Below are 19,428 nucleotides of genomic sequence, written 5' to 3'. Positions count from 1 at the left end.
ATTTTGAAAAATACTTTCCTGTTACTTTTAATTTTTTTCCATTGAGATTTCTTAGTTTAGCATGTTTCAAACACAATGCAAACTGGTTGAGCCTCTTGACAAAAGGCATTTTGATTTTATAAACTTTAACTTTTGGAAAGTAATAAAAACTTTTCCTTTTTTTTCCTCTCTCTCTTTTCATAATGGGATTTCCATGGGAAAATCCTTTTTTATACCTTTGGCAAGGTCTCCATAGTGCACATATCGCTCTGTGTAAAAGGATTATGACACTGTGTAGATTTTCACTGTCAGACACCTTCCTTTGGGTAAATGTTTATGGGAATGAGGCACAGAATCTAAAACAGCCCTAAAGAAGCTGAGTACTCTCCCTGACAACAAAAAGTTTGTGTATTAATGGTCGGGTTAACAGTGTCTGGCAGAGAAATAAAGACAAACATACACTTCACTCCCGTGATATTTATAGGATTGCCGGTTTAACCACTGTGTCCTATTTAGGAATATTTTTTGAGTGAGCTTTATTTTAATGTCCAAGAACACAGTCAAAAGTTGGTGGCAGGCAAGTGCGGACCGCAAAAGGCAACAGAATATACTCTGCGCTATTCCATAAAGGACAGAGGGAACTCGTATCATAGAAATCTTCTTACATTCTTGTACACTCTGACACAGAAGACATTGATAACAGTGGAGCAGCCACTTGGAAATGTTGTGTGATGCTCAGTATGCTTTTGCAATAAACATTGTCTTTATGAGTTTATAAATGGCAAAGGCAAGAGATTCCCTTTTGTAATTCAGAGTAATGTGTATCCACATAAGACAGGAACTTGTTTATATAGCACTCCCATTATTAGCCAATGAGCTATTCCACATAATGCACATATTCCAGATGACTGCAAGCTTAGCTAAAATGTATAATCACCTTACGTTCTGAATATTTCTAACATTTATATAACCTTTGCTCTAACAGATAAAAACTAAAAGCAATTGCCATTGTACTACAATTTATTAAAAATGCACACATACTCTTTTGACTTAATAGAGTTTTACCTATCACAATTTAACCTCCTTGGAGACTCAGTGTTCTCAACTGAACATCAATTTCTGAATTGTATTGTGTTAAAATTTGTGAATGTGTTGGCATTTACACTAAAGGACACTAATTTGCCACATACAAAGTATTTTAGCTTCTTTTTCACTTTTAAGCTTCCAGTGTTCTGTCAGTGTGTGATAATGGGAGCCTCTAGTTCCATCTCCCCTTTTTTAAATCACCTGTGAGTTAGAAAACATATTAGAATTATTTCCAAAATGAGGGTAAATTGGCTTCAGTTGTTTACCCAAGGACTGTCCCATGACTCAAGCATCAGAACGTACATCTTTTTCATTTATTCAACAAATACGAGTTGAATGCCTACTTATGTGCTCATTATTGAACTGGCGACACAATAGTGAGAATGATCTCTGCCACCTGGGGAGACCGATGATGAGATCAGTGCTGTAACTGAGGTGGGACCCTTACCTGGGGTAGTCAGAGAAAAGAGGCAGTGCTTCAAGTTGAGTCTCCAACAGTGAATCATGGGAGAATGGTTTTTCAGTTGAAGAAGGTACTGATGATGGTGTATGACTGGGGGAGGATTGAGGAGGGATAGAATCCCAGGCACAGTTTCTCCTCCTGCCTCTCCTGTCCCCCATCTCAGTTTCTCTTGAGGGTCCTCTTCTTCCTGTTGATTAATGTAGATGATCCCCTGGCTTCTGACCTGAACTCTTCTCTTGCCATTCGGCTTTTTCTTCCAGGGTCACTAATGGATGCCATTACTACTCTTTGTAGATGACCTTTGCATCATTTAGAGATGATTTTTAAATATTCTCACTCTAGAGCATCTCTCTTCTCCGCTCCAGACCATCATATCCAACTGAATGTTGGCTATCTGTTAATGTCTGACAGACATCTTAACTTCAATCTTATTCTTAAATCTGATTCTCCTCTTGGGTTCCTTATCTCAGGGAAAGACACTACTAGATACACCTAAGCAGTTTTTTAAGCCAGAAACCTTAACCCCTTCCCTGTTTCTCCCTTTTAATTCACCAGTTCAGTTTAGTTCTTCAACTTGAACATCATTCTCATTGAACAACTTAGTCACCAGTTTTATTCAGGACATATCAATCTTTTCCTATATTGCTTCAAAAACCTACTAACTGGTTCCTGTCCAGGTCTTTCATCATTAAGACCTGTTCCCACAGTTCAGCCAGAAGGATCTTTCTGATTTAAATACTTAATGATTTCCAATTGCCTTCACCATGAACATTCTGAATGACTCTTTCCACTCAAATGCTTACCCCAAATTAGTCACACCTGGTTATTTTTATATTCTTTACTTCCTGCATGAAATTTATTCCCCATGTAGTCACTTAACTCTCATCTTCCCTCAGGGAAGCTTTCTGGTCCCCTTGAATGGAGTGAAGTGCCCTTTCTATGTGCTGTCTCAATGATTGGACCTGTGGGATTTTTGTTAAAGGTAAATGAGTGACACCAGGGAGAGACTAATTACACTGAAAGAAGCCTTTTATTTCTTACATATCCAGAGAGGAGGAGGCATACCACAGCATGCAGGGCCACGTGGAGAAGCACCGGTGTCAGTCTGGATAAAGGAAAGGGCGAGGGGAAGACAGAAGCTACTGTGTTTTCCATGGGCAAAGCTAAGTAGGCGGAGCAGCTTAGAATTGGCAAGTTTGAATGATTCAGTGGGCTTTGGGGCCTAGGGGTTGTCCTAGATGTCCAGTACCTGGACTTTGGTTGATTTAGCGTAGGAGAAATATTGGTTTAGAGGGTGAGAGTTAGGTGACAGAGGTAGTTGGGGGTATGGACTGAGTCTGACTGATTGGCATATGAAAGGAGTGTTCTCTGTTGTGTTTGTCATTTTACAAATTGAATCCCTCTGGGAGGGGCAGTCTCCCTCCAGTTAGGGCCCCTGCCCCACCAAAACAAAACACCATAAAACACAGAAAAATGATTATACACTGACATACTACCTGTTGTAGTCCAGTACATATCACTGTTGTTTACATCTCCCAACCTTGCTTAATTGTAGGCTCCTTAAGAGCTGGAATCTCATGTCTTGTTCACCACCATAGACCCGATGCCCAGCGTGGTGTCTGTCACTTTGTAAATGCTCAATAAATATTAGTGGAATGAAAAAAATGAACAGACACTTTTTAATCAGGTGTATAGGGAAAGCATAACATTTTTTTCTAAAGATAGATTTTGTTTATCAATTAATTCTGCAAAATATATTTTCATTTGGTTTATATGAGGTTTTTTACCTTTCAAACTAAGTAAAATTTGATTTGGCTCAGCATAATGTATATTACTTAAAACTCTGTAACACATCTCTGTGTTCCTTGTGCTAGCTGGTGGTTCTTTACCAGGGGTGATTTGACCTGCTGGGGGACATCTGGAAATGTCTGGAAACATTTTTGTCATCACAACTGCATCTAATGGACAGAAGGCACAGAAGGTTGATGGAAAGGATGGAAAGGATGATGGGTTCACCTAAAAAGACTTCATGTAAACAACCATGTCCCCTGACTCCTCCCATGAAGCAATTACAAGCTAATTAGGGGAAACCTTAGCAGTACAGACAGTGGCCCTGAGGGGAAAAGTCATTTTTAGAGGCAGACATGTGGCAAGCTACAGGCGAGGGGTTCGGTGGTTGCCAGAGCCCAGAAAGGAAACCTAAGTGGACTGAGACAAGGCATGATGATGCTGAGGTCTGGGCTTAAGATGAAATTACCAAAATCACAAGCTTTTTGGCTGACAGGTAAAAGGTATGAGTTTAACATACGTGATGTGGGGAAGGTAAGAGTCATACAGAGCTGGTAACTCCGAACTCGCTCTTCCTAAGATTAGCGTCGTCTGAAGGCTACGCTGCCGCTGCGCAGAGTGATGCTGTCTCCCCGGTTTGCACCTGTGTTCAGGCCCCGTGCATGTTCTTTCAAATAACATCAAGGGTTGCAAACATTGCCCTCGAGGGGAGAAGTTTGATTTTTAGGGAAAAAATCAAGTTATTTGGACCTATATATGGTGAATCATACCGTGCTTCTAATACCAGGTTCATACAAATTGAGGACAGGCCATCTGAATTAATCTAATTCTAAAGGCAATTCTGCAAGGAGTTTCAGAAATGTCTGGAGCTCAGTCGGCATCACTGGAGTATATGGAGCTTCTCAAGATGATCATTTTCAGGAGAAATGCTCATATTGAGGTGGGAGTGTGAATAAAATATCGCTCGGTAGTAATACTGCCTGCAGTGCAACCAATGAGTGGAAATAGCACCACGTGTTATTACAACCAAATTTCTGACAGGGTGAGAGTGTTTAGGGCAGGTCTTACTATACTTTTTCTTTGTTAAAGTTTAAGGTCTAGGCTGTGACACCACACTTCAAAATAGGGCAATTTCTACTATGGGCAAGAAGGTATTTATCAAGTTCCTTCTTCAGATTAGTTTCACTTTGGCTTCATAAACCTAATCTAGTACAGCTTTTCAGCATCACAGTAAGTGCATATCTACTGTACTTGAGATAGATGGGTATGATAACAGAAGAATCAGTAAAGCTGCAAGTCTTCCCTAGAAGGTACCAGTGTGTCTGGGACAGTCCTGATTTTAAAACTCGAAGTCCTGCTTCTAGGAAACCCTTCAGTCCTGGGCAAATTGAGACTGTTACCCACTCCCAGTTTCTTAACTCTTCCATTCTATTTGGACTATCTACAATGAAAACAAAGCAATGATTTCCCATAATAAATAAAGAACAAGGACATATCCAAATTGGGAGTAGCATAGCAACATGAGTCAAACAGCAACATGTGTTAGCAGAAAGTAGGCTGAACTAATCACTAATTTTTGTGCTGACTGAAACTGAAATCAGAGTCCTATTTCATGGTGATGGCTCAGGCCATGTTTTGTCAACCAATAATAATAATTACAACAAAAACAACCACAATACCAATAATACAATTTATAAGTTTTACCCATCATGCTTATCATATTCATTCTGGTTCTTTAGGAGAGATATTTTGACAACTAATGTCCTCGAGCAAGGGAGTAATTGGCTTATTAGTTCTTCAATGGCTTTGTACAGTGGCTCTAACAATTATATGCAATTCCTGAAAATTGAATTATGGTGGAGTTTAACTGAGTTGACATTAAGAATAGACATAATTGAAGGAGAATTTAGGGTTATACAGATAGGAGAGAGAATGATGACGTGGTAAAGCACCAGAGCAAGGAGGCATGTGTTTGCGTCCTGCCTTACCTCTTACTGGTGTATGACTTTCAACTGGTTGGCCTTTCTAAACCTCAGTTCCTTCATAAAACAAACAACAGGCACAGTTATGGCACTTAACTCTTGGAATTGCTGTTCATTAAGTGGTAATGAATGTACCAACACGTAGTAAGCACTCAAGAAATATGAGCCATTATTGGCACTTACCAAAAGTTTCTATAATAGTGTATTCTTACTACATTTCAGAATCATGTTGTCTCTTTAATCTCTCATTTCCTACACATTACTTTTTGCAGAAGGATCACATTTGAAAAATATACAAAGGACACAAAGAATTTTGATAAAAGATGCTTTTACTACATACTAGTATGTTTCAAAGATCAATGAAGTGTTACCGTAAATGGATACTGGTAGATATAAAACGCATAACATGAAACCTTTTTCAGATATCTCAAATCAAGATGAATTCCAGAAAAAAAGAAACTATAAAAGCTAAAACTAAACAATTAAAAGAAAAAAGGACTTGAATTAATTACTGGAACCAGGTTTGAACTACTCTCTAGTATATCTTGCAAGTGACATTTGTATATATTAGCAGTAGACACTGCAACATACGTTACTTGGGATAAGAAAGTAAGATGTGTTATTCAGACCTATTAAGATAAAGATGTTAAAAGCCAAGACATGACAATGGAAGGTAGTTGCTCTACCAGGTTTAAAGCGCAAGACAGCTGCTCCGAAGTGCCCACATGGTTGTCTCCCAAAGTTCCATGGCAGGCTGACTTCTTCAAAAGTAGGGTGTTACATATATGGAATCAAAATAGTCAACAATTTGTCCCTCAAAATTTATCTTTATAACTGGTTTGAAAGCAGCTATTTGACTGAATATTTGAACACTTGAAAAAAATACTATTAAGAAAATAAGAAAATACCTGGAAAAAGTAAGGTGAGTCCATTGTAGGGCACTGTAGATAAAGGGATCATCTGGTCATCTACCAAGATAACCAGAAGTCGATTGAAAGAAAAGGGGTGGGGAAGCACATAAAGCAACTTCATCCAAAAAGTTCCCTACATAAAATACTGTAAGTAGATCCAGATGCCACAAACTTAAAAATATGTATTCTGCTGTAGTGTATATGGTTTTATTTTCTGTATGTTACCTGACTTTGAAGGGTTAGAAAGACAGTTAAGACATCAGGCAAACACAGCACTTTCTCGTCAAGTGAGGGCTTAAGATGTGCTGTTTGGTGAGTCCCAGTGGTTTCTTGACTACAGCTGACAGGTGGTCAGGGGAGGTCACTGACTTTCCTGTTCTTTCTGTGACCCAGGTTTAGAAGTCTCATCCAGAAAGAACGGCTCAAAGGGCTCCGACACTCAGACAGTCAGATCCTGGCTAGCCTCTGCTTTCCTGTGTGAGCCCTGCCTGTCATTTGCTCGCTCTGTTGTGTTCTCAGGATAAAATTAAAGCAGTAATTGGATATTTCTTTTATGTTCTTTAAACTTAATTAGAATTGATACAGTACATTTTATGTCTTCATTAATATTGTTGAAGGTTGTAAAATCTTTGAAAGCTACACTAAATTATGTTAGTTTCTTTATAATTTCTCTCTAACTTGTCAAACCCATTATCAAGTGATTTAGCATGTTCTCTCTTCTAAATATCTTGTGTGAAGTGCTGGGAGAATACCATGAGTCTTTGAAGATTGAAGTAAATATGAGGCTTTCTATTTTTCTGTAAAAGTCCGCATAGTTAAAAGAAACACATACAGGCTTAGGACTTTTGGGTCCAAACACTTCGAGTTGACTAATTTTTCACTGAATTGATTAATCTTTTTTGTGTGTGGAGTTACAGCTAAAATTTTTGACCACATACTGTTCTTAATCTCTCTTCTGTCAAGATGAGCTTTTTCTGGTGTTTCGGGTTTTATAAGCAATCACATTTTTACTTGGCTTCAAGTCAATTTAAGTCATCTTTAAGCGGATTGAATTCTATGAATTTCAGAGTCTCTGGCAATAAACTTCTCCATCATCTCTGTATTATCTCTTCCAGCCAGATGGGGAAAGTGGTTTATATCAGGCACAATGTATATTTGGACAATAAGGTCACAAGCAGAGTTATATCACCTTTTACGGGCAGTGAGACATGCTGCAGCCTTCCCCTTGAAGCTGCACAGCAAATGGGACACAGCACTATTTTATGCCTGGATTCCTATACGATATTTTCTAAGCAAGTTCATGTCAACAACCTGAGCCTTATTTGAAGCAGCCTTATCTCCTCTTGCAGTGTAGGAGAGGAGGATGGCCATCAGTTCCAGTCCTCTTAAGTTTGATAAAGGCCACTAGAAGTAAATTTATTGCCTCAAAATCTGCTCTGTATCCTGTGCCTTCTTCAGCTCTCTTCCTGCCTCTGTAAGGGTGGCATCAGTATTATATTAATTAGGCCTGGTCAAGAAGAGGTGATCATCACACTTCTGCTTCAGGAAATAGTCCCTTGTTAAAAGGCAATTTTGAACTCTATGGAAAACTAAAACAACAATGAAAACAACTTAAGGGAAGGGAACAGTTTAATTCCAGCATTTGGGCTATGTTTTAAGTTCTGGTAGGAAGTGCTTCCATAGCACTGTGTGTGTGTGTGTGTGTGTGTGTGTGTGTGTGTGTGTGTGTGTGTGTGTGTGTGTATAATTTTGGAAGGACAATGTATCTCGGGAATTGGCATTATTAAATAATAATGAGAGAATGAATACCGTTATCATCATAGTCTAAATTGCTTTCTGTTTAATGTCACCCTAATTTTGGGGGTCTGATTAATGTTTGGTATTTCCAGCAAAATATAAAGAATTTTAAATGGCTATAATAGTCCAGAAGGAAACTTCTTTGACTATTTAACTCTGTAAGCAAGATTTAAAAAAAAAAAAACCTCTTCTTCCTTCTCCTTTGAGGAATTTGTTTAAAGAAAGTGTCAAAGTGGTTGGTTTAGAGCTCTGTCTTGTTTGATAATTCCACCAGTGGTTTATGAAAGACAGAATTTTTAACGTCACTAATATGATCCAGGTTGTTAAGATCTTGGTTCCTAGGAACAGAATAAGTACAAATGAATCAAGTACAGGATAAAAATCAGCAGGATAAAAGGTAAATTGTCTTGAGGAAGAAAAGAAACTATTGGGACAGAAGACGCCCTAGATCCATGTTTTCCACAGTGATTCTTGGACCACAGAGGGCAGGCGAGTCACCTGGCAGGCTTGTTAAACTGCAGGCCGCTGCACTCCTTGCTCCAAATTTCTGATTCAGTAGGTCTGAGGTCCTCTGATAAGTTCTAAGGTCCACAGTCTGAACACCACTGTTCTACTAAAACAGGCCCTCCGGGGACCAGCTCTCCTGCCAGTGTGCTGGGCCCCAGGGAATGTCCCTCTGCTGATCCCATAATGAACAGGGGAGATTTTCTCCTTCAAGTAACATGTTCCTGGAATCACCATCATTGCCTGCTTTCTCTTTTCATTCCAGAAGTTTTTTCTCCACTGTATGCATTCCCTGATCATACGTGGGGAATCCAAAGTAATGTATACATTTTATTACAATGTGAAAGAATTGATGTATGTCAATTTACTATGAAGGTAAATTGTAAACATACCACCTCATGTTATTCGGTTAGCTTGTCACAGTCATGCAGCATTGAATAAGCACTTAACTAGCTCCTCTCTGGTTAGCAGTGAAAGGTCATTCTTGATCTGACCCACTGGAAAGTTTTAAAATAACAAAGCCTGGGTCCCATTACAAAAAAAAAAATTCTTTGAGTTGGGGTTGATAATTAAATACCTTCCAGGAGTTCTAATGTGCATCCAGAGGTAACCATTGGTAACCCTAACCATTTATTCTCAGTTGTTATCAATGGGGTGATTGCCCCTGCAGGAGTGAAAATTAGTTCTTGGGGGGCAAAAAATTCTTAGCTATTATAATGGTTTGTGGGTCTCCAAAGGGCCTCAGTCAATATACAGTTGTATAGTTTATTTGTAGCATTAGCATTTCCTGGGGAATGTACCCTAGGATTTTGTTTTTATTCAGGTATGGAGAGGTCATAGATCAAGAGACAGTCACCACTGAACAGATAGTTACTCAGAGTTGCCGAGAGGAGGGGACATGCCATGGCATGAAGGGCCACATGGAGAAGAACCAAGGCTGGTCAGGAGGCTGAGGGAGCAAGGGGAGAGCATGGGCAAGAGGCTTTAGTGTGCTTTTCCACAGGCAATGCAAGGTGAGCACGGTTCAAACTGTATAGTTCGATTTCAGTGGGTGCTGGGCTATGGGTGGTCCCCAGCTGTCTGGTGCCTGGTCTGAGAGGGTCAGCGTGGAGGAGTATGGCCTCCTGGTGTGCCAGATACTGGCTGGTTTACAAATCAAAGGTGTGTTCAAGGGCAAAGCCAGTTGTTTGCTGTCTCCAGGAGTGAGCTAACCCTGGGAGAGGCAGTGTCTCTCTAGTTGGTGAGGCTCCAGATGTCAAAGCATCAAGAGACTACAGAAAATAAGAAAACACAGTTAATGTAGTTAAAATACAGTTAATATTTTGTCCCAGAAAGTCAGAGCCATAAACTAGCTTGGTTGTGGAAAAGAGGAAAGGTATTCACATGTTGTGAAAATAATGTCACCAGGCACTATAAAGTCTGGTCCATTTCTACATAAGTAGAAAGGTTTAACTAAGTATGAAGTTACTCAAGTCTTCATGCTATTGCGTACATAAATCCAGAAAAATCATCTGTCCTAAACAATGAGACTTGTTGGGAGGGAGGGGGTGAAGGGAGGATTTGATTGACACTATGGCCTGGTTAATTTCCCTGTTACCTGGCTTGTGCAGACACAGTGTGTAACAGCAGAAGTTCAGAGTGGACACTTTCTGTTACCAGTACATGAAGAGACGGCAAGTTTGTCAGGACCTCACAGTGAAAATCCACAGCTTCTAAACAGGACCAGGAGTTTTAATACTGTTGTAGTTGTTATTTTTACTGTTTTCAACAAAAAGAAGGCAGCATGATGTCCTGAAAAGAAACTGGACTGCATAGTAAAGCAGGCCAGGCCTGAAATTCTAACTCAGCTACTTACTCATTGTGTAACCTTCAGCTACATATGTTACGTCTCCAAACATGAAGTTTTTTTAATCATAAAATGCAAATTGCATCTATTCTTGAGACTGGAAACAACTGAGAAACAAATCATAGGAAACAGATGATGATTTAAATATAAACTTTTTTAAAAAATGAAAGCAAGTTGAAATTTGAGGATGTGGCCATGATGCACAACTGTAATGAACTTAATATTTCACCCCTAGACGAGAAAGGGGATTTGTCTCAGGCAAAGCTGGGGAGAGCCCACTCTTCTAAACTGGCCCCATGGACTGGCTGGGAAGGGTCTCCTATGTGGGGAGACCCAGAGGGGGCTGACTTGAGCCAGGCTGGCGCAGCGTCTCCTCTGGCTCCATGATCAGGCAGGCTCTTCTCCTCCGTGAAGCCTGCAGAGTGTGAAAAGTGGCCCCTACTTCGCTCCCTGGAAAACTTAGAAGTGAGGACTGGAAATCCCCCTACACTACTTTGAGAATCATTATGAGGACAGATTACAGATAAAACATGCAAGATGCCTCACCAGAGCTCTAGGCATTTTAAATGAAAGAGATAGATACATCCATCGAGACTTTACTTACCACATGTGGCTTGTTCCCTCTCTTAATACTGAAATTTAGTGAAATTGCTCTCCATTCTACCTTTATTTTTAATATAATATCTGAGGCTAAACTTTTTAATTTATGGGAAATTGGAATGTTCTGTCTAGTAATTGTGCATTTTGAATTAACTCATTGCTTTTATGTATGATTCTCACCATTGTTTTTAAGGCTTTATAATAGTCTGTACTACTTCTTTCATAGGGTTCAGCACACTTGGGACAGGATAAGTGCTCATTAAATAGTTATTGACTATTTGAATGCAGAAATTAATGACTAAAGGTATAGGGTTCTCAGAAATGAGAGTAGAGGGTTACCAAATTCAGGCAAGAAAAGGAGACTCTGCAGGACCCAGCCTTTCTCCAATTTCATCCATTCCTTTTGAAAATTAAAAATTGCTCATAATTGTGCATCTCATTAGGCTCTCAACTCTTTGTACCATATAGAATTACCTGTTGTTGTATTTTCATAATTTGCACATATAACTGCACCTAACTTCTCCTAAGTATTACTAGCTACTTACGTTCTTCTCAATAGATTTTATGTTATATAATAAAATCACATTTTTATTCCAGTTTTTAAAAAGATTTAAACATGTAGATTTTCATGTAACCATATTTTACAGTCTATATATATCTTTAAAACAAAAATGATGCTTTAAAAGCTGCCGATTTGCCTAAAGATGTGCCTTAAATGTCCTCATTATTCAACAGTGAGATCTTTTTTCCCATTTCTCTCTCTTTTTTTTTTCTTTTAGCTTCAGGAAGATTATTCATGGGGAAAGACCTAGAGCCCATTTCCAATGGAACACGAATTGTAACACAAAGCACCCTTTTATGTAGACTCATCATTACCATCTAGGGAATGTATATGTCTCAAATGTGAAAGCATGTTCAACTAAAAATGGACATTTCTACTCTTATCAGGATTGAGTAAAAATAAGTGTGCTGTTCATCTCTCTGTCTCAGAAGATCACTCATATGCAGTCAGGAAGAGACAAAGGAGAAGCTGAAGCAACTCTGGGCATAATTCAGGCATTAAACTGAGCTAGAGGAGAACTCATATATAGTTTGTAATAGATGATATTTCTACACTCCCCAAATTAACTAGTTGGTTGATTGACTATCCTTCCATATACAGATAAAGATATAAATATGGATATAGATATATGTGTGTATGTATACATATTGATTTGTGTGTGTGTGTATCTGTATCTATCCCTCTATATGTGTTTACATCTATACACTGGGAAATACATAAGGAAGAATAATAGCTAACACAAAGTACATACTGTGTACCTGGCACTGTGTGAGCACCTTACACATACTAACTCATTTAATCCTCGCAATAAGTCGATGAAGGAAGTTTAATATTATCCTCATTTTTACAAATGTGGAACCTGAGGTGAAATAAAATACATTGTCCAAGATCACACAGGCTTGAACCCAGTCTGGCTCTAGACGTCATGCAGTTTACTGCCATGCCAAATTGCTCTGTCCTTAGAGAAGATACAATGTAATGGGAAGTTTAAATAATCACATGTGAGAAGTTAAATGATAACTTAATTCTGCAATATGAAATGTGCCATCATACAGTGAACTTCGGCTTGGAAACACTGATGGCAGTGGATTTAGAGAATGCTTCCCCCCCCTCCGCTTTAATGTGGACCGAGGTAATCAGGAGAGGCTTCTTATGAAGGGAAGAACTGAGTCGAGCCTCCTTCAGTGGAAGAACTGCATGAAAGAAGCAGATCATAGGAGGCTTTCTGGGTTTGAGGAAGGGCTTGAGCCAATATTCAGACATCAAACTGCACAAAGTGTTACTGTAGGAGAGCAGTAGGAAGACCAGTCTGCCCAAAGCAGCAGCTTCATGTAGAGAAAAATTGGAGATGTATTTAAAAAGGTTGCTTAAACCCAGATGTTACAACGATGTGACTGTCAGGCAAAGAATTTGGACTTCCTTTCGTAATTAAGCAGAGTTGTCTTAAGAGGTAAAGAGCAAGAGCGGGAAAGTGAAAAAAGTGTTTGGGGAATATTAATCTGGCAACCATGTGCAAAAGGAATAGACAGGATAACAAAAAAGAAGCAGGGCCTTACTCAGAAGTTTGTACATTTTTGAAGATGACGGCCTACAATTCAACAGATACATCTTGAATAAATAAAAATGAAGGCATAAGTTCTAGAAACATCACTAAGGAAATACCAGTGTGTATGGTTGTGGAAACCTAAGGGAAAAAAACATCAAGAGATCATTTCAAAGGTTTTAAACCTGGGTGACACAGAGTAAGATGGAATCCAAATGAAAAGTAGACACAAACTGAAAATGAGGAGAGAGATTAGGGGTTTAAAGACCCAAATTGTGAAGCCATCTCTGTAGATGGGAACTGCCTTTGAAGAGAGACTCAGGGAATGATAGAACCTTAGGTTATGTCCCCGTGTGAAGAATAGGAAGTGGAAGAAAAGTTTATGAAGGAACCCAACTGAAAAGACACAGTCATACAAGGAGAAGACAGTTAAGCTTCCTGGAGGCCAAGGAAGGAAATGGTTTCAGGAAGTAAACTGTGGTTGATAGTTCCAAGAGTTGCAGGGGGGAAAAGGAGAATGAGAGCATTAGAAAATGTCATTGAAACTACACACATTGCACAGCATATACATAAATCATCACAACCACATTTTTTTAACTTGCAATTGTTTTTATTTTGTCAAAAGCAAAATTATTTCTTATTGCATAAATCAATTCTTAGCCAGCCAGCCAGTCATCCATATGCTTACTAAGCAATCATATTCAGAACACAACAGAGAGGAAGCTTGGTAGGAGAGATGGGGACAAGTGTAACTCACAGTTAAATGAAATGGTTTCTAAACTGTAGATCTTGGGTGATCTTAGTTCTAATTTCCTTTTCTTTAGCCACATGGAGAATAGATGCAGGAAGGTGACATGGTGATGAGAAGCTTTTGAACTCACACAATCGATCCCAAGAATGTCCTGGCAAACTTATTCCATGTAATGGATCTTTGAAACTGGGGTCTGGATTTAGAAAAGACATTCTCCACAAACACAGGACATTCCTCCAGGGAGGTTCACTGTGATCACCCATGGCAGGGACCTATGGGATGCTTCTGACTTGGAAGTTCTCTTGAGAATTAATGAAAAGAAATAGGCTGGGATTTGTTGACATCTCCACCCATGCAATCAGTGGCTATATGTCACATCGTTCTGGCATTTAGTCTGTATGACCTAGTGTGTAAGCATATGTAGCTGAGAATCAGATCTGGATTCAAACCCCTGCTTCTCCATTTGTCAGAACTGTGAATTGGAAAGCCATTTAATTCCCCTGGAATTTATTTTCATCATGAGTGAAAATGGAAGTAATAACCCTATATCAAAGATTATTATTAAATGCATTGTTCATGTGACACACTGAATACATGGTAGTTACTCTAATTATTATTTAAGGAGGTCTGATGAAAAGAATGATTATCCTAGTTGATTATGGGGCTTTAGCAGTGTCAGAAGGTCCCCATCCTGATTCCTTTTACTACTTACTAAAATGACTTGCATCTTTGAATGATGCATTTACTACATACTAAAATGACTTGCATCTAATACCTGTTATCCTCACAACAACCTGTGAATGAGTCAGCATGTTCATTATTCATTATTTACTCCAGTTTTGCATATGGAGAGAGAGGGCCCGAGAAAGGGGCAAGGACTTGTTTCAGTCACAAAACAAGAAGGTCTCAGAGCCTGAACTGGAACCCAGGACTGCTTGCTGCTGTCAGAGCCTGATGGGAAAAGTCAAGAATCTGCTGCCACTTTTCTTGCCAAAATACCTCTCCACTTATGTAGTGAACACACTGCAGAAATGAGCTAATTCTTTAGTCACATTAAAAAGCTGTTTCTTGACCTTTGGACTTCTGGCAGGTTATGCATCATTTCTTAGCCTCAGCAATTCCTCGACACTGTTTCTGCTTTAGTTTTTTATTTTTATTTTTATTTAAAAAAATTTTTATTAAGGTATTATTGATATACACTCTTATGAAGGTTTCACATGAAAAAACAATGTGGTTACTACATTTACCCATAGTATCAAGTCCCCACCCATACCCCATTGCAGTCACTGTCTATCAGTGTAGTAAGATATCGCAGATTCACTGTTAGCCTTCTCTGTGCTACACTGTTTTCCCCGTGACCCCCCACACCATGTGTACTAAACATAATACCCCTCAATCCCCATCTCCCTCCCTCCCCACCCATCTACCCACTTTAGTAACCACTAGTCCCTTCTTGGTGTCTCTGAGTCTGCTGCTATTTTGTTCCTTCAGTTTTGCTTCATTGTTATACTCCACAAATGAGGAAAATCATTTGGTATTTGTCTTTCTCTGTCTGACTTACTTCACTGAGCATAATACCCTTTAGCTCATCCTTTTGCAACATTTGCAATGTTGTTGCAAATGGTAGGATTTGTTTCTTTCTTATGGCTGAATAGTATTCCATTGTGTATATGTACTACATCTTCTTTATCCATTCATCTACTGATGGACACTTAGGTTGCTTCCATATCTTGGCTATTGTAAGAAGTGCTGCAATAAACATAGGGGTACATATGTCTTTTTGAATATGAGAAGTTGTATTCTTTGGGTAAATTCCAAGGAGTGGGATTCCCAGGTCAAATGGTATTTCTATTTTTAGTTTTTTCAGAAACCTCCATATTGTTTTCCACAATGGTTGAACTAGCTTACATTCTCACCAGCAGTGTAGGAGGGTTCCCCTTTCTCTGCATCCTCGCCAGCATTTGTTGTTCTTGGTCTTTTCAATGCTGGCCATCCTTACTGGTGTGAGGTGATACCTCATTGTGGTTTTAATTTGCATTTCTCTGATGACAAGTGATGTGGAGCATCTTTTCATGTGTCTGTTGGCCATCTGAATTTCTTCTTTGGAGAATTGTCTCTTCATATCCTCTGCCCATTTTTTAATCGGGTTATTTGTTTTTTGGGTGTTGAGGCATATAAGTTCTTTATATATTTTGGATGTTAAACCCCTTGTTGTATATGTCATTTACAAATATCTTCTCCCATACTGTAGGATGCCTTTTTGCTCTGTTGATAGTGTCCTTTGCTATACAGAAACTTTTTAGTTTGGTGTAGTCCCATGTGTTCATTTTTGCTTTTGTTTCCCTTGCTCAAAGAGACGCATTCAGGAAGAAGTTGCTCATGCTTATATTCAGGAGATTTTTGCCTATGTTGTCTTCTATGAGTTTTATGGTTTCATGACTTACATTCAGGTCTTTAATCCATTTTGAGTTTACTTTTATGTATGGGGTTAGACAATAATCCAGTTTCATTCTCTTGCATGTAGCTGTCCAGTTTTGCCAACACCAGTTGTTGAAGAAGCTGTCATTTCCCCATTGTATGACCATGGCTCCTTTATCATATATTAATTGACCATATATGGTTGGGTTTATATCAGGGCTCTCTAGTCTGTTCCATTGATCTATGGGTCTGTTCTTGTGCCAGTACCAAATTGTCTTGATTACTGTGGCTTTGCAGTAGAGCTTGAAGTCATGGAGCATAATCCCCACAGCTTTATTCTTCCTTCTCAGGATTGATTTGGCTATTCAGGGTCTTTCCTGTTTTAGTTTTTATTCAAAGTACTTTTCAATTTGCTCTTAGCATTCTTGAATAGGAGGCATTGTTTTCATCCTTTTCCTATCTCAAAAAAATGTGTGGTTTGTTGTGTTTCCATTAGATCACATTGCACATCCCAATACTTATTCAATTCTGAATATCAGGTTGGACATGTATGGTGGGAGTGCATGGGGCAGGTGGGTATTAACAAAAGGAAAATACAAGTGAAATTTAATCTCAAAGACTTTGAGACACATCATATTTAAATCCTCTAATTTTAAATATAAATGCTTTTCTTTAACTTTGTACACCAAGTTAATTAGTTGACGGGTCCATTATTTAATACATTTTGTTCTCAGGAGGTATAAGAACCTAAAGAAGCAGGTCTCAGTCTCACGTAACTTTGTTTACATCTTAGAACCTTGTGGCAGGGAGTAGTGAGGGTGGGAAATGGAGGAGAAAGGATAAAAATAGAAGACTGCAATTTCTGAATCCATCTTCAGTGGAGGTGAGGATCCAGAATAACTCTGTCTTTTAATTTGTCTGCAGGTGTGTGAGGGCAGGGAAACTATAGAAAATTCTTTGCACCTCTCCTTGCAGTCTTCAGCCATCTCAGGAAACTGCTATGACCATCATTTCCCTTCTAGAAGCAAGATGACTTCGTTAGAAGTTGAAATTTTCCCTCAAATTGCATCCCCAAAAGTTTTTGAGGGTTAAACCTCAGAATGCTCTGCCAGCCACTAAGAATCAGTGTTCCTGCCTTTTTGAGGTCGTATATTCAATTTTACTTTGATTTAAAATGTGCTTGTCCAAGGTATCAATTTTGTATTGTAAGACAGATGATGTTTTGACCCTACATGATATATTTCTATTTAAGGGATTTTAGGGTATATTTGTTCATCAGTAAGTAAAGCTGAAATATTGACTATAAAGTTATTGGTAGCACTCAATATATTATTTTTATGAAAAGACAGTGAGTGTATTTTCCCCAGGAGTGAAGAATTAATTGCACCTCAAAGATACACTTTCTCTAACCCGATCAGGGAGCATCATAGTAAACCAACTTCTTTGAGTCATTATTCTCCATCCCTTTCGCTTCACTGACCAGTCGCGGAGGTTTGAATCCTAAATTCAACTTTGGAAGTGATCTGCAAGTTCCAAAGAATTTGCTAAGTAGGTTTTAGATGTTAGCACTTTGTGGGCTCAGGAATGAAGAATTAAAAGAAGAGCAACAGTTACTGTTACAGTATAAACGTGGCACAAAATAAAACAAGTTTTTTTCCTCCTTTTTTCCATGTGCTCACCTAAAGCAATAAATATGTGGGTGACTACCCCTGAGTTTTTCTAACAATCTCAAGGCAGGTTAATGGCATGGACAATTTGCTTTATAAGAAGATCACTATAAACCTTCATTTCAATACAAGAGATACCTTTAAACATACTCTGGGACAAACTGGGTACAAAGAAACATGGGAAATACAGAAGAAACATGAATCCCAGACGCCCTCACTCTAGTCATCTGTGAGCACCGCACTGCCCAGCCGTTCTTTCCTAGCTCCTCCTCCTCTGCCAGCGTCTATATGCTGAGGTTCCCAAGGCTTTATCCTTGCAGTGTCAGCCTTGGAGGAACCTTCTGAGTTCTTTCTCCAGACTTTCTCCCTCGGTGTATGGGTTGAATGGTAGCCCCCAGAGAGATATGCCCATGTCCTAATTCCAGGAATTTGTGTATGTTACTTTATTTGGGAAAAGGGGTTTTTGCAGATCTAACTAAGGAATTTGAGATGAAGAGATCATTTTGCATTATTTAGGTGGGCCATTAATCCACTGTCAAGTGTATTTATAAGAAAACTACAAGGGAGATTGGAGAGACAGAAAAGGAGAAGGCATATACCTAAGAGGTAGAGTTTGGCGTGATATGACCACAAGGCCAAAGGTCATGGATTGCTGACAGCTGCCAGAATCTAGAAAAAGCATGGAAGGAATTCTCTCCTGGAGTCACCAGAAGGAGTACAGCCCCCACAGGCACCTTGATTCTGGACTTCTGACCCCCAGACTGTGAGAGAGTAAATTTCTGTTGTATGAAGACACCAGTTTGTAGTTACTTGTTACAGCATCCACAGGAAACTAGTACACTGGATAATCCTATCTAATCTCTCATCTTCAAGTTCCATTTATAGACTTAAATCTTCAACCCTGACTTCTCCTCAGGGTGCCACACTCACATCTAACTGCCTACTTGATGCCCAACTGGGGTATCTATCAGGCATCTCAAATTTAATACGACTAACAGAATTCTTCATTTCCAACCCCTGCACTAACAGTTCTGCTCCCAAGTCTTCCCCATCAGTAAACAACACTACCCTCTCAGGTTTAGAGATGAGGTCCAACTAGCTTTGGCAAACAACCTAAGCATCTCGTGTGGTTCTTTTCTTCCTCTCACCACCTGCCACCTAATTCCTAGAGGAATCCTCTTTGCCGGCGTGTTAGTCCCTCACCTCTGACTTGGGTTTCTACTGTAGGCTTCTAATTTCCACCCTGCCTCTACTCTTGACTCTCTCTATAGAAGCTAGCATGAACTTCCTACAATGGAACTCAGATCTTATCACTCTCTGCCTCAGATGTTCTAATAGCTTCCCATTATATTTAGAATAATATCCAAATTTCTAATCTTGGCCTACAACCTTGGTGTTCGACTGGAGGTATTTTGCCCTTCCTCCACCCAAGGATATTTGGAAATTTCTAGACACATTTTTTGGTTGCCACTACTTGGGAGAGCCTACTGACATCAAGTGGATAGAAGCCAGGGATGCTGCTAAACACTTT

The 19,428-nt window shown here is 39.2% G+C and overlaps 1 protein-coding gene and 1 long non-coding RNA gene across 5 annotated transcripts in view; one reads left to right on the top strand and one right to left on the bottom strand.

The window, feature by feature from the left end:
• LOC118924102 (uncharacterized) overlaps nt 1-19,428 on the bottom strand; it is a 257,912-nt gene that overhangs the window by 18,628 nt on the left and 219,856 nt on the right. The gene's annotated exons all lie outside the window — the stretch shown is intronic.
• Nucleotides 1-19,428, top strand: part of SYNPO2 (synaptopodin 2) — a 167,673-nt gene that overhangs the window by 49,322 nt on the left and 98,923 nt on the right. The window lies entirely within an intron of this gene.

The sequence above is a fragment of the Manis pentadactyla genome, chromosome 5 (genome assembly GCF_030020395.1).
Source record: "Manis pentadactyla isolate mManPen7 chromosome 5, mManPen7.hap1, whole genome shotgun sequence".
NCBI classification, from domain to species: Eukaryota; Metazoa; Chordata; class Mammalia; order Pholidota; family Manidae; genus Manis; species Manis pentadactyla.
Note: the sequence above shows the minus strand (reverse complement) of the source record. Positions and strands in the feature narration are given on the sequence as shown.